This window comes from Anomaloglossus baeobatrachus, chromosome 4 (assembly GCF_048569485.1).
Source record: "Anomaloglossus baeobatrachus isolate aAnoBae1 chromosome 4, aAnoBae1.hap1, whole genome shotgun sequence".
In the NCBI taxonomy this organism is placed as follows: Eukaryota; Metazoa; Chordata; class Amphibia; order Anura; family Aromobatidae; genus Anomaloglossus; species Anomaloglossus baeobatrachus.
This window is the reverse complement of record NC_134356.1, coordinates 302,169,319-302,180,714: the sequence shown is the minus strand read 5'-3', so window position 1 is coordinate 302,180,714 and position 11,396 is coordinate 302,169,319.

Sequence of the window (11,396 nt, the reverse complement as noted above, 5' to 3'; positions counted from 1 at the left end):
TCTCATACTCCGGCTCACTTTTTTGTTTTTATGTAGTTTTTTTGTATTCAGTACAAATGGGGTGTGGCCCTCCCTCTTGGTGAGCTGGACATTTCATTCTGTGAATCCCCCTGACTGTGTGTGTCCTGTTGGGACCCGGTCGCTCTCAGCCCTTAGCCACATTGAGGCCTATTTTAGACCCATGGTAAGGTTTTAATATTAGAGAGTGTAGGTACTATCCCAACTGGGTACACCTTGGCGTTGGTGGGATAGCTTTATGCTTTTTTTGATCAAAAACAGTGTTTACTAAGTACCCTATGTTTATATGCACTATGCTTTTATTTAGTTACAGCAGGGTATGTTTTCACAATTTTTCCCATGGTTTCTCTTTGTCTAATGGCCAGTGTGAACATGAGCTCACAAGCTCCATGTATACCATCTCATACTCCGGCTCACTTTTTTGTTTTTATGTAGTTTTTTTGTATTCAGTACAAATGGGGTGTGGCCCTCCCTCTTGGTGAGCTGGACATTTCATTCTGTGAATCCCCCTGACTGTGTGTGTCCTGTTGGGACCCGGTCGCTCTCAGCCCTTAGCCACATTGAGGCCTATTTTAGACCCATGGTAAGGTTTTAATATTAGAGAGTGTAGGTACTATCCCAACTGGGTACACCTTGGCGTTGGTGGGATAGCTTTATGCTTTTTTTGATCAAAAACAGTGTTTACTAAGTACCCTATGTTTATATGCACTATGCTTTTATTTAGTTACAGCAGGGTATGTTTTCACAATTTTTCCCTTGGTTTCTCTTTGTCTAATGGCCAGTGTGAACATGAGCTCACAAGCTCCATGTATACCATCTCATACTCCGGCTCACTTTTTTGTTTTATGTAGTTTTTTTGTATTCAGTACAAATGGGGTGTGGCCCTCCCTCTTGGTGAGCTGGACATTTCATTCTGTGAATCCCCCTGACTGTGTGTGTCCTGTTGGGACCCGGTCGCTCTCAGCCCTTAGCCACATTGAGGCCTATTTTAGACCCATGGTAAGGTTTTAATATTAGAGAGTGTAGGTACTATCCCAACTGGGTACACCTTGGCGTTGGTGGGATAGCTTTCTGCTTTTTTTGATCAAAAACAGTGTTTACTAAGTACCCTATGTTTATATGCACTATGCTTTTATTTAGTTACAGCAGGGTATGTTTTCACAATTTTTCCCTTGGTTTCTCTTTGTCTAATGGCCAGTGTGAACATGAGCTCACAAGCTCCATGTATACCATCTCATACTCCGGCTCACTTTTTTGTTTTTATGTAGTTTTTTTGTATTCAGTACAAATGGGGTGTGGCCCTCCCTCTTGGTGAGCTGGACATTTCATTCTGTGAATCCCCCTGACTGTGTGTGTCCTGTTGGGACCCGGTCGCTCTCAGCCCTTAGCCACATTGAGGCCTATTTTAGACCCATGGTAAGGTTTTAACATTAGAGAGTGTAGGTACTATCCCAACTGGGTACACCTTGGCGTTGGTGGGATAGCTTTATGCTTTTTTTGATCAAAAACAGTGTTTACTAAGTACCCTATGTTTATATGCACTATGCCTTTATTTAGTTACAGCAGGGTATGTTTTCACAATTTTTCCCTTGGTTTCTCTTTGTCTAATGGCCAGTGTGAACATGAGCTCACAAGCTCCATGTATACCATCTGATACTCCGGCTCACTTTTTTGTTTTTATGTAGTTTTTTTGTATTCAGTACAAATGGGGTGTGGCCCTCCCTCTTGGTGAGCTGGACATTTCATTCTGTGAATCCCCCTGACTGTGTGTGTCCTGTTGGGACCCGGTCGCTCTCAGCCCTTAGCCACATTGAGGCCTATTTTAGACCCATGGTAAGGTTTTAATATTAGAGAGTGTAGGTACTATCCCAACTGGGTACACCTTGGCGTTGGTGGGATAGCTTTATGCTTTTTTTGATCAAAAACAGTGTTTACTAAGTACCCTATGTTTATATGCACTATGCTTTTATTTAGTTACAGCAGGGTATGTTTTCACAATTTTTCCCTTGGTTTCTCATTCTCGTGCCTGCGCAAACGTCACCAGCGGTCACACTGTGCACACAGTGCACAGTCCCGCTACAGTGGCACTGCGCATGCGCCGGACCACGGGCTCACTGGGCGGCATCCTGGAAGTATGAAATGCTGCGTTGGGGGACGGCGTAAATCGGCAGGATGGACATAACGGACACCAGAGAGCCCGCCCCCATGGACGATTTAGAAAATTAGCATCCCAAAAGGTACACCTTTATAAAGTATTATATTTGGTCTAAAAGGGAGCAAAAAACCAACAGGAACCTTGCTAGAATGCAGCCCAGGAGCTGCAGAGGGGGAAACATTTAGGTTTAAAGCAAAATTTCTGATGACAGGTTCCCTTTAAGGACCGGAGTGCTACCTGTAAACGTAAGGCATAATCTCTGATGGTTTCCTTTGGCCCTTGTTCACATTGGTAGAATATCATCCTCAACTCAGCCCGGGTCCGTTTCTCAAAAGCAGCTTTTAACTTGGAGTCTCTGTCAGTATCTTTCAATGACTGCACCTCCAGCTCTGCTGCCCCGATTAATTGTCCAAGCACCAGAGCGGCTCGCTGTTTCCCGGTCATAGCATACATATCCAGCACCGCACATATTTTCCTCTTAAAAGCTGCCAGAGTGCCTTGTTTCCCTTCATAGATTGGTAACCATTTTGCTCCGGGCACATATGGCAAAGTTATTGGCTTTATTAAAGCTACTGGCATGGCTCCTGCTTCTGTAGGGACCAAGAATCGTTATCCTCACTCATGGCGTCGCTCCCTTAGTTAATTGCGGCTAGTTGCAAAGCCTTTAGATACAGTCAAAGTTCAGCACACACTAGGCTTTTGCATAGACAGACCCGCCTTTTGTCAGTTCTCAGGTCTTTTTGGAACCAGCCACTGCACTTTGGGTAGTCAGAGCAGAGCGCTGAGAGGGACTTATTCTCGCTCTCCTTTTCACCTGTTGTGTGGCGCAGCTTCAATTTCTGTGGTAGCTCGCGCCTATTTCAAACCAATGAGCAACGCCGTTTAATTACAATGACTATGGCGGTTCTGTGCGCACTTTACATAGCCAATAAAGTCTTTGTAGGCACACATTGTTGGTTTTTAGTGATGAGCGAGTATGCTTGTTACTACTCGGTACTCGCACGAGTATCACTGTACTCGGGCTACTCGGCGGGGACCGAGTAATCTCGCGATACTCGTGCTGTACTCGTGGTCTTCATCCCTGCATGATGGCGCTCATTTGAGAGCCAGCCCTCATGCAGGGATTGGCTGGCAGACTACTGCAATGCCACAGCCCTGTTAGTTGTGGAATTGCAGTGATTGCCGGCCTGCACAGCGTGACCGAGCCTTTATACCGGCGGGCGCGCTGTGCTCTGCTCACAGCCATCCAGACAGTCAGTGCAGGGAGAGTGTTGCTGCTTCAGGGAAAGGTTTGCGGCCCTTTATAGTTATTTCCGTAGCAGGGCTGCAAACAGTGTGACCAGAAGTCCTTCTCAGGACTATTATAGTTGTATACAGGCAGGCAGGGTATAGCCAGGTCGGAGTACAGTAGCAGAGTCCTTCTCAGGACTATTGTTGCTGTATACAGGCAGGCAGGCAGGCAGGGTATATAGCCATTCCTAGTGGTGACCGTATACCAGCCTTCATCATATCTGGGGCTGGTGTACACAGTCTAAAACAGTCCTGATAGTGTCAGACTTCTCAGTAATTGTCGCTGCTAAAAACCTGTTAGGTTCTTAGTGCGTCTGTGCTTGCATTTAAAAACTGCACGTGTGTGCCTGTCGGTGGCAGCGTACAGGTGCATGTTTTGCACAAACTATTATATAACGCACAAGTCTAGTGTATAATACACGTCAGTCAGCAGTGTCTGATAGTGTCAGACTTCTCAGTAATTGTCGCTCCTAAAAACCTGTTAGGTTCTTAGTGCGTCCGTGCTTGCATTTAAAAACCGCACGTGTGTGCCTGTCGGTGGCAGCGTACAGGTGCATGTTTTGCACAAACTAGTAGATAACGCACAAGTCTAGGGTATAATACACGTCAGTCAGCAGTGTCTGATAGTGTCAGACTTCTCAGTAATTGTCGCTCCTAAAAACCTGTTAGGTTCTTAGTGCGCCCGTGCTTGCATTTAAAAACCGCACGTGTGTGCCTGTCGGTGGCAGCGTACAGGTGCACGTTTTGCACAAACTATTATATAACGCACAAGTCTAGTGTATAATACACGTCAGTCAGCAGTGTCTGATAGTGTCAGACTTCTCAGTAATTGTCGCTCCTAAAAACCTGTTAGGTTCTTAGTGCGTCCGTGCTTGCATTTAAAAACCGCACGTGTGTGCCTGTCGGTGGCAGCGTACAGGTGCACGATTTGCACAAACTTGGATATAACGCACAAGTCTAGTGAATACACGTCAGCACAGCATTGCAAAATGCGCAAGGGCGTTGGCAACGAACAAGGCAGTGGACGTGATGGTGGTGCAGGCAGAGGCCGAGGTCGTGGGCAAGCTCTAATTTCGCCACAACAAAGGGCCACATCTACTCGCTCGCATGTCCTGTCCCAAATTCTTGGGGACCGCAGCAGTACACCGCTCTTGAACCAACACCAGTGTCAACAGGTTGTTAGTTGGATAGCGGATAATGCTTCCAGTCAGATTGGCACCACCACAAACACTCTGTCTTCCACACGGTCAAGTGTCAGTAGCCGTGATACTGCACCGCACATTTCAGAACCTGATCCTCCTTCCTACCACCAGGCAGAGTACACGTCCTCGGACATTACTGATCCCACACTTGGACACTCGGAAGAGCTGTTCACGTTTCCATTCGCATATTCTGGCCTCTCGCCAGCTCATGTTGAAGTGGGTCATGAGGAGATCGTATGTACAGATGCCCAAATATTTGAGCAGCCACGTTCTCACGAAGTTGGCAACGTGTCTCAACAAGGGGTGGACGATGATGAGACACAATTGTCAGGAAGTCAGGAGGAGGAGCAGGGTGCGGAAGAGGAAGACGACATGGTGGATGATCCAGTAACTGACCCAACCTGGCAGGAGGATATGCAGAGCGAGGACAGCAGTGCACAGGGGGAGGGAGGCGTAGCATCCCAACAGGCAGTAAGAAGCAGGTTGGTGGCTCCAGACAGAAGTCAGGCAACCGTTCCCTGGAACAACAACACGACACAAGGTGCCTGTACAAATGTTAGGTCTTCCCGAGTCTGGCAGTTTTTTAAGTTGGCTCCAGATGATTCTAAAAAGGCCATTTGCAACACCTGCCGTGCCAGCATCAGCAGGGGTACAAAAACTAGCAGCCTGACCACCACCAGCATGATCAGGCACATGTCAGCCAAGCACCCGACTTTGTGGGAAGTACAACAGAGTCGAGGACCAGTGCTTGCTGATGTCACTGCTACGTCTTCGCTTGTTGTGCATGCGAGCCAATCCCCTGTCCATGCTGCCTGCGAACAAGCCTCCTCCGGTCCTGCACCTGCAGTTGCTTACGCAGAAATAACACCATCATCAAGCACGTCCTTGTCCCAGCGCAGCGTTCAGTTATCCATTCAGCAAACCTTTGAACGCAGGCACAAATACACTGCCAATGCCCCACATGCCACAGTTCTAAATGCTAACATTTCATGACTGCTTGCGCTGGAAATGTTGCCTTTTAGGCTGGTGGAGACAGAAGCATTCCGCGACCTGATGGCGGCAGCTGTCCCACGGTACTCGGTCCCCAGCCGCCATTATTTCTCCCGGTGTACCGTCCCCGCATTGCATAACCACGTGTCACAAAACATCACACGTGCCCTGAACAACGCTGTTTCACCCAAAGTCCATCTAACCACAGACACGTGGACAAGTGCTTGTGGGCAAGGCCGCTACATCTCGTTGACGGCACACTGGGTTAATATTGTGGAAGCTGGGACCCAGTCTGAGCGAGGGACGGAACACGTCCTTCCCACACCAAGGTTTGCAGGCCCTACCTCAGTCAGGGTTTCACCCACACTCTACAGCTCCGGAATGTCATGCTCTTCAGCCTCCTCCTCCTCCTGCGCATCCTCATCCACTTTACCCTCCACATCAGTCCCAAGCTGGAAGCACTGCAGCACTGCCTCGGCGAAGCGGCAACAGGCTGTGCTGAAGCTAATCTGCATAGGTGACAAACCCCACAATGCAGAAGAGGTGTGGACAGCTCTGAAACAGCAGGCAGATCACTGGCTCACACCTCTGAACCTAAAGCCAGGAAAGGTCGTGTGTGACAATGGCCGGAACCTGGTGGCGGCTTTGAGGCGAGGCCAGCTGACACATGTTCCATGCGTGGCCCATGTGCTCAACCTCGTGGTTCAGCGGTTTCTAAAGTCATACCCAGAGCTGTCTGATCTGCTGGTAAAAGTTCGCCGCCTGTCTGCACATTTTCGAAAGTCACCTACTGCTTCAGCTGGCCTTGCCGGCTTTCAGCGCCGTTTGCATCTTCCGGCTCACAGACTGGTGTGTGATGTCCCCACGCGTTGGAATTCAACTCTACACATGTTGGTCAAGATATGTGAGCAGAAGAGGGCAGTTGTTGTGTACCTGCATCACCTAAGCCGTCGGAAAATGGGTCAAACTCCACACATAACACCTGAGGAGTGGAGATGGATGTCTGACCTATGTACCATCCTCCAAAACTTTGAGGACTCCACCAAGATGGTGAGTGGTGATGACGCCATTATTAGTGTCACCATACCGCTTCTCTGCCTTCTAAAACGGTCTCTGCTCAAAAACAAACATGATGCATTGCAGGCGGAGCGCGATGAGTTGGAGCAAGAAACAGTAGTGGGTGTGGGTGATAACACACAGCCCAGCCTCGTCTCATCACAACGTGCAGTGGAGGACTATGACGAGGAGGAGGATGAAGACATGGAGCAACTCTCCGACCAAATTGAGGATATGACATGCACACCAGTCATATCCTCGGTTCAGCGTGGCTGGCCAGAGGACAGGGTAGATGAGGAGGAGGAGGAGGATCAGGAGGAGGACAGCATGTTCAGTCATCGTGTTGGTCAGGATACTGAAGTACTGGCTGGTAAGAGTCTGGCTCACATGGCTGACTTTATGGTAAGCTGCCTGTCTCGTGACCCTCGCGTTAAGAACATCTTGGCCGACAATCATTACTGGTTGGTAACACTGTTAGACCCATGCTACAAGGAGAGCTTTATGTCTCTTATTCCCGAGGCGGAGAGGTCAGCCAAAATGCAGCAGTTCCGGAAGGCCATAGTCACGGAAGTAGGCAAAGCATTCCCCTCACAAAACGCTAGCGGCATAGGTCAGGAATCAGTGGACAACCAAGGCGTACAGCCGAGAGGGGCACAAGTCCAATCCGCCAGAGGGAGGGGAACTGTCTTTAAGATGTGGGACAGTTTTCTCAGCCCCTCACGTACCACAGCCCCTGAGGTGCGGGGTAGTGCCACAAGAAATCCTAAGTTTGCCCAGATGCTCAAGGAGTACCTTGCAGATCGAACAACTGTACTCCGACATTCCTCTGTGCCTTACAATTATTGGGTATCCAAGGTGGACACGTGGCATGAATTGGCTCTCTACGCTTTGGAAGTCCTGGCCTGGCCTGCCGCTAGCGTTTTGTCAGAGCGTGTTTTTAGTGCCGCAGGTGGAATCATTACAGATAAACGCACCCGCCAGTCAACTGAAAATGCTGACAGGCTGACTCTGATCAAGATGAACAAGGGTTGGATTGGGCCAGACTTCACCACACCACCAGCAAATGAGAGCGGAATTTAAATTTTGTAACAGGAATTTGCCATGTACCTCCACTCACCCATGGGTACACACTTCTGGACTTTGGATAATCGCTGGACTGCTCCTCCTTCTCCTCATGCGCCACCATGATGACCATTACAATAGTTAGGCCTTTGTTTCAGGTATACCCCCAGTGGTAAATTTTTTCGCCCATTCTTTCAGAATGGACATTACAACGACAGGAGACCCGCTCCTTTGCAATGGGAACAATGTTTTGAGGCCCTCATGCACGTCTCTATCCAGGGACAATGTGGAGCCTCCCAATTTTTGGCTGCCCTGCCTAAGGGCTATACTACAATAGACCCACTTCCTGACAATGGACACTTCAGGTTTACAGGCCCTCATGCACGTCTCTATCCAGGGACAATGTGGAGCCTCCCAATTTTTGGCTGCCCTGCCAAAGGGCTATACTACAATAGACCCACTTCCTTACAATGGGCACTTCAGGTTTACAGGCCCTCATGCACGTCTCTATCCAGGAACAATGTGGAGCCTCCCAATTTTTGGCTGCCCTGCCAAAGGGCTATACTACAATAGACCCACTTCCTTACAATGGGCACTTCAGGTTTACAGGCCCTCATGCACGTCTCTATCCAGGGACAATGTGGAGCCTCCCAATTTTTGGCTGCCCTGCCAAAGGGCTATACTACAATAGACCCACTTCCTTACAATGGGCACTTCAGGTTTACAGGCCCTCATGCACGTCTCTATCCAGGGACAACGTGGAGTCTCCCAATTTTTGGCTGCCCTGCCAAAGGGCTATACTACAATAGACCCACTTCCTCAAAATGGGCACATTAGACTCAAGAGGCCTTCATGTACGTCTCTTCTCAGGGACATCGAAGTGCCACACAATGTTTTCACGTAAAATCTTTCATGTAATCTCCAAAAGTAACATACACCAGCTGTATCTCACTATTGGGTATGTGCCCTTAACATTTCCGCCATGAAAATTCATTTTGGTGTCATTTTGGAAGGTTTTCTGGTGAGTCCGTAAAAATGGCGTAAAACGCGGACAAAATTGTTCACAGCTGTGACTTTTGAGTAATAAATGCTTCAAGGGATCTTCCCCATGCTGTTGCCATGTCATTTGAGCACTCTTCTGAGACTTTTGTGACATTTTTAGGGTTTCTACATGCTGCCGGGGGTGATTTCATAAAAATACTCGGGTCTCTCATAGGATAACATTGGGCTCGGTGCTCGGGCCGATTACACCAGTATCTTGGGATGCTCGGCCCGAGCCTCGAGCACCCGAGCTTTTTAGTACTCGCTCATCACTATTGGTTTTTAAGTATGATCCTGTTCGTGACGCCAATTGAGTCGACCATCAGGGTTTTCGGTAGGGGAGTACTCTGGCGCCGGGACTATGGATACTTTACTCTCGATGGGGTTATCACAGGTGGTTGGTCCCGGCTTTGTGCCCTGGGCACTCACTCTGCGGCTGTGGAATGGGGTACAGGGATGATTTTGGGGATATACGTGACGCCACCTGTGGTGTCTGGTAAGCGGGATATACCAGCGCTGCCCGCGGCCGACCTCTGAGGCGATGGTGATGGCAGCTTAAGATCTCTCAGCTTCCCACAGGTGGAGCTATTTTACCTCAGGGTAGAGGGTCGCTGACCAGGAGGGAAGCGACCGAGCGGTGATGGCTGCCTTCTTCTCTGATGTCGCAGGGTCATGTCGAACGGTGGAGAGACGACACACCGAATTCACATTAGTTCAAACAAGTCCTTTTTACTAGCATCTGGTTTTTTGCACAGTTCATACCAGAAACAGTTCGGTTACCAGAAGGCCAATGGTCACAAGTTTCGGAGGAGATTTAATGACAGAGTCTCTCTCTGAGGTAACCTTTCCTTGTCTCTTTCTCGGTTCCTGCTCTGAGGGCTCTGTGAATCCCTCTTTAACCCACTCGTTAGTCTCATCACTGGTTTTCCCAGGGGTCTGATGCTGCACGATTTTTTTTATGTATCCCGCAACAGCGTCGTGAACTCGGCTTTGGGTTAGTAGTCAGACTCTTGATGGGTGCCGGGACTCCTCTTATTAAGGATCCCAGGTTAACGGTCAATGGTTTGGGGATAAACCTGACAAACCTCCTCGGTTCCGTTATATCGATGTCGACCTGAACTCTTCAGCCGGCTCTCGCCAGACCTAAAGCGTCCCCTTTCCGTCTGGGTTACCCCTTTTCCTGTGTCTTTCTTTTCTTTTGGGGTACCCTCGCTCAGGACGTCGGGTCTATGATATTTCTAGCCCTTACATAGTTACATAGTTACACAGTTACTAAGGTTGAAAAAAGACCTAGATCCATCTAGTTCAACCTTCCTCCACCAGTTCTACATTTGGTCACTAAGTCATTTGTAACCAACAATGTTGTGTGTACTGAGGAAATAATCCAGCCCTTTTTTAAAAGCTGTTATAGTATCTGTCATTACTACCTCTTGTGGTAGGGCATTCCGCAGTCTGACTGCTCTAACTGTAAAGAACTCTTTCCTGTTTAGCTGTCGGAATCGCTTTTCTTCTACTCGCAGTGTATGCCCCCTAATCCTTAGTATTATCTTTGGAAGAAATAAGTCATGTGCCAGTCCTTTATATTGACCACACATGTATTTATACATATAAATGAGATCTCTTCTGAGACGTCTTTTTTCTAAGCTAAACATATCTAACTTTTTCAACTTCTCATCATATGGGAGGCCTTCCATTCCTTGTAGTAGTCTAGTTGTCCGCCTTTGAACTGATTCTAACTTCTGAATGTCCTTTTTAAAATGTGGAGCCCAAAACTGCATCCCATATTCCAGATGTGGCCTTACAAGTGATTTATAGAGGGGTAACAATACGTTGGGATCACGGGATCAAATCTCTCTTTTTATACACCCTAGAATCTTGTTTGCTTTTTCAGCTGCTGATTGACATTGAGTGCTGCTGCTCATCTTATTTGTAATGAGAATACCCAAGTCCTTCTCCTGTTCTGTAGTCCCGAGTTTACTTCCATTTAATGTATACACAGTTATAGGATTACTCCGTCCTAGATGCATTACTTTACATTTATCAACATTAAATCTCATTTGCCAAGTATCTGCCCATTCTGACATCTTATCCAGATCTTTTTGTAATATTGTACTATCAAGGTCAGTTTTTAATATCCTACATAGTTTGGTGTCATCGGCAAAGACTGACCCTTTACTATCAATCCCATCCACAAGGTCATTAATAAAGAGATTAAAAAGAATTGGTCCTAGCACAGATCCCTGCGGCACCCAACTGCTGACTATAGCCCATTTAGAGAATGTTCCATTTATGACTACTCTTTGTTTCCTATCTTTTAGCCAATTCCTTATCCAGTTGCATATAGTTTCCCCTAGTCCATGCTTCTGGAGCTTTAGTATAAGGCTATTATGTGGTATAGTATCAAATGCCTTTGCAAAGTCCAAATAAATCCCATCAGCTTCTTTCAGTCATCAATTTATTCTTGTTTCTTCTTGTCACTTTTTTCTGACTGACTGTTAACTGACTAACTGTCACTCAGTCGTCCTGTCAATCACGTTGCGTCTCACGCTCAGCTAGGCTCCACCCCCCTATGGACCTACTAT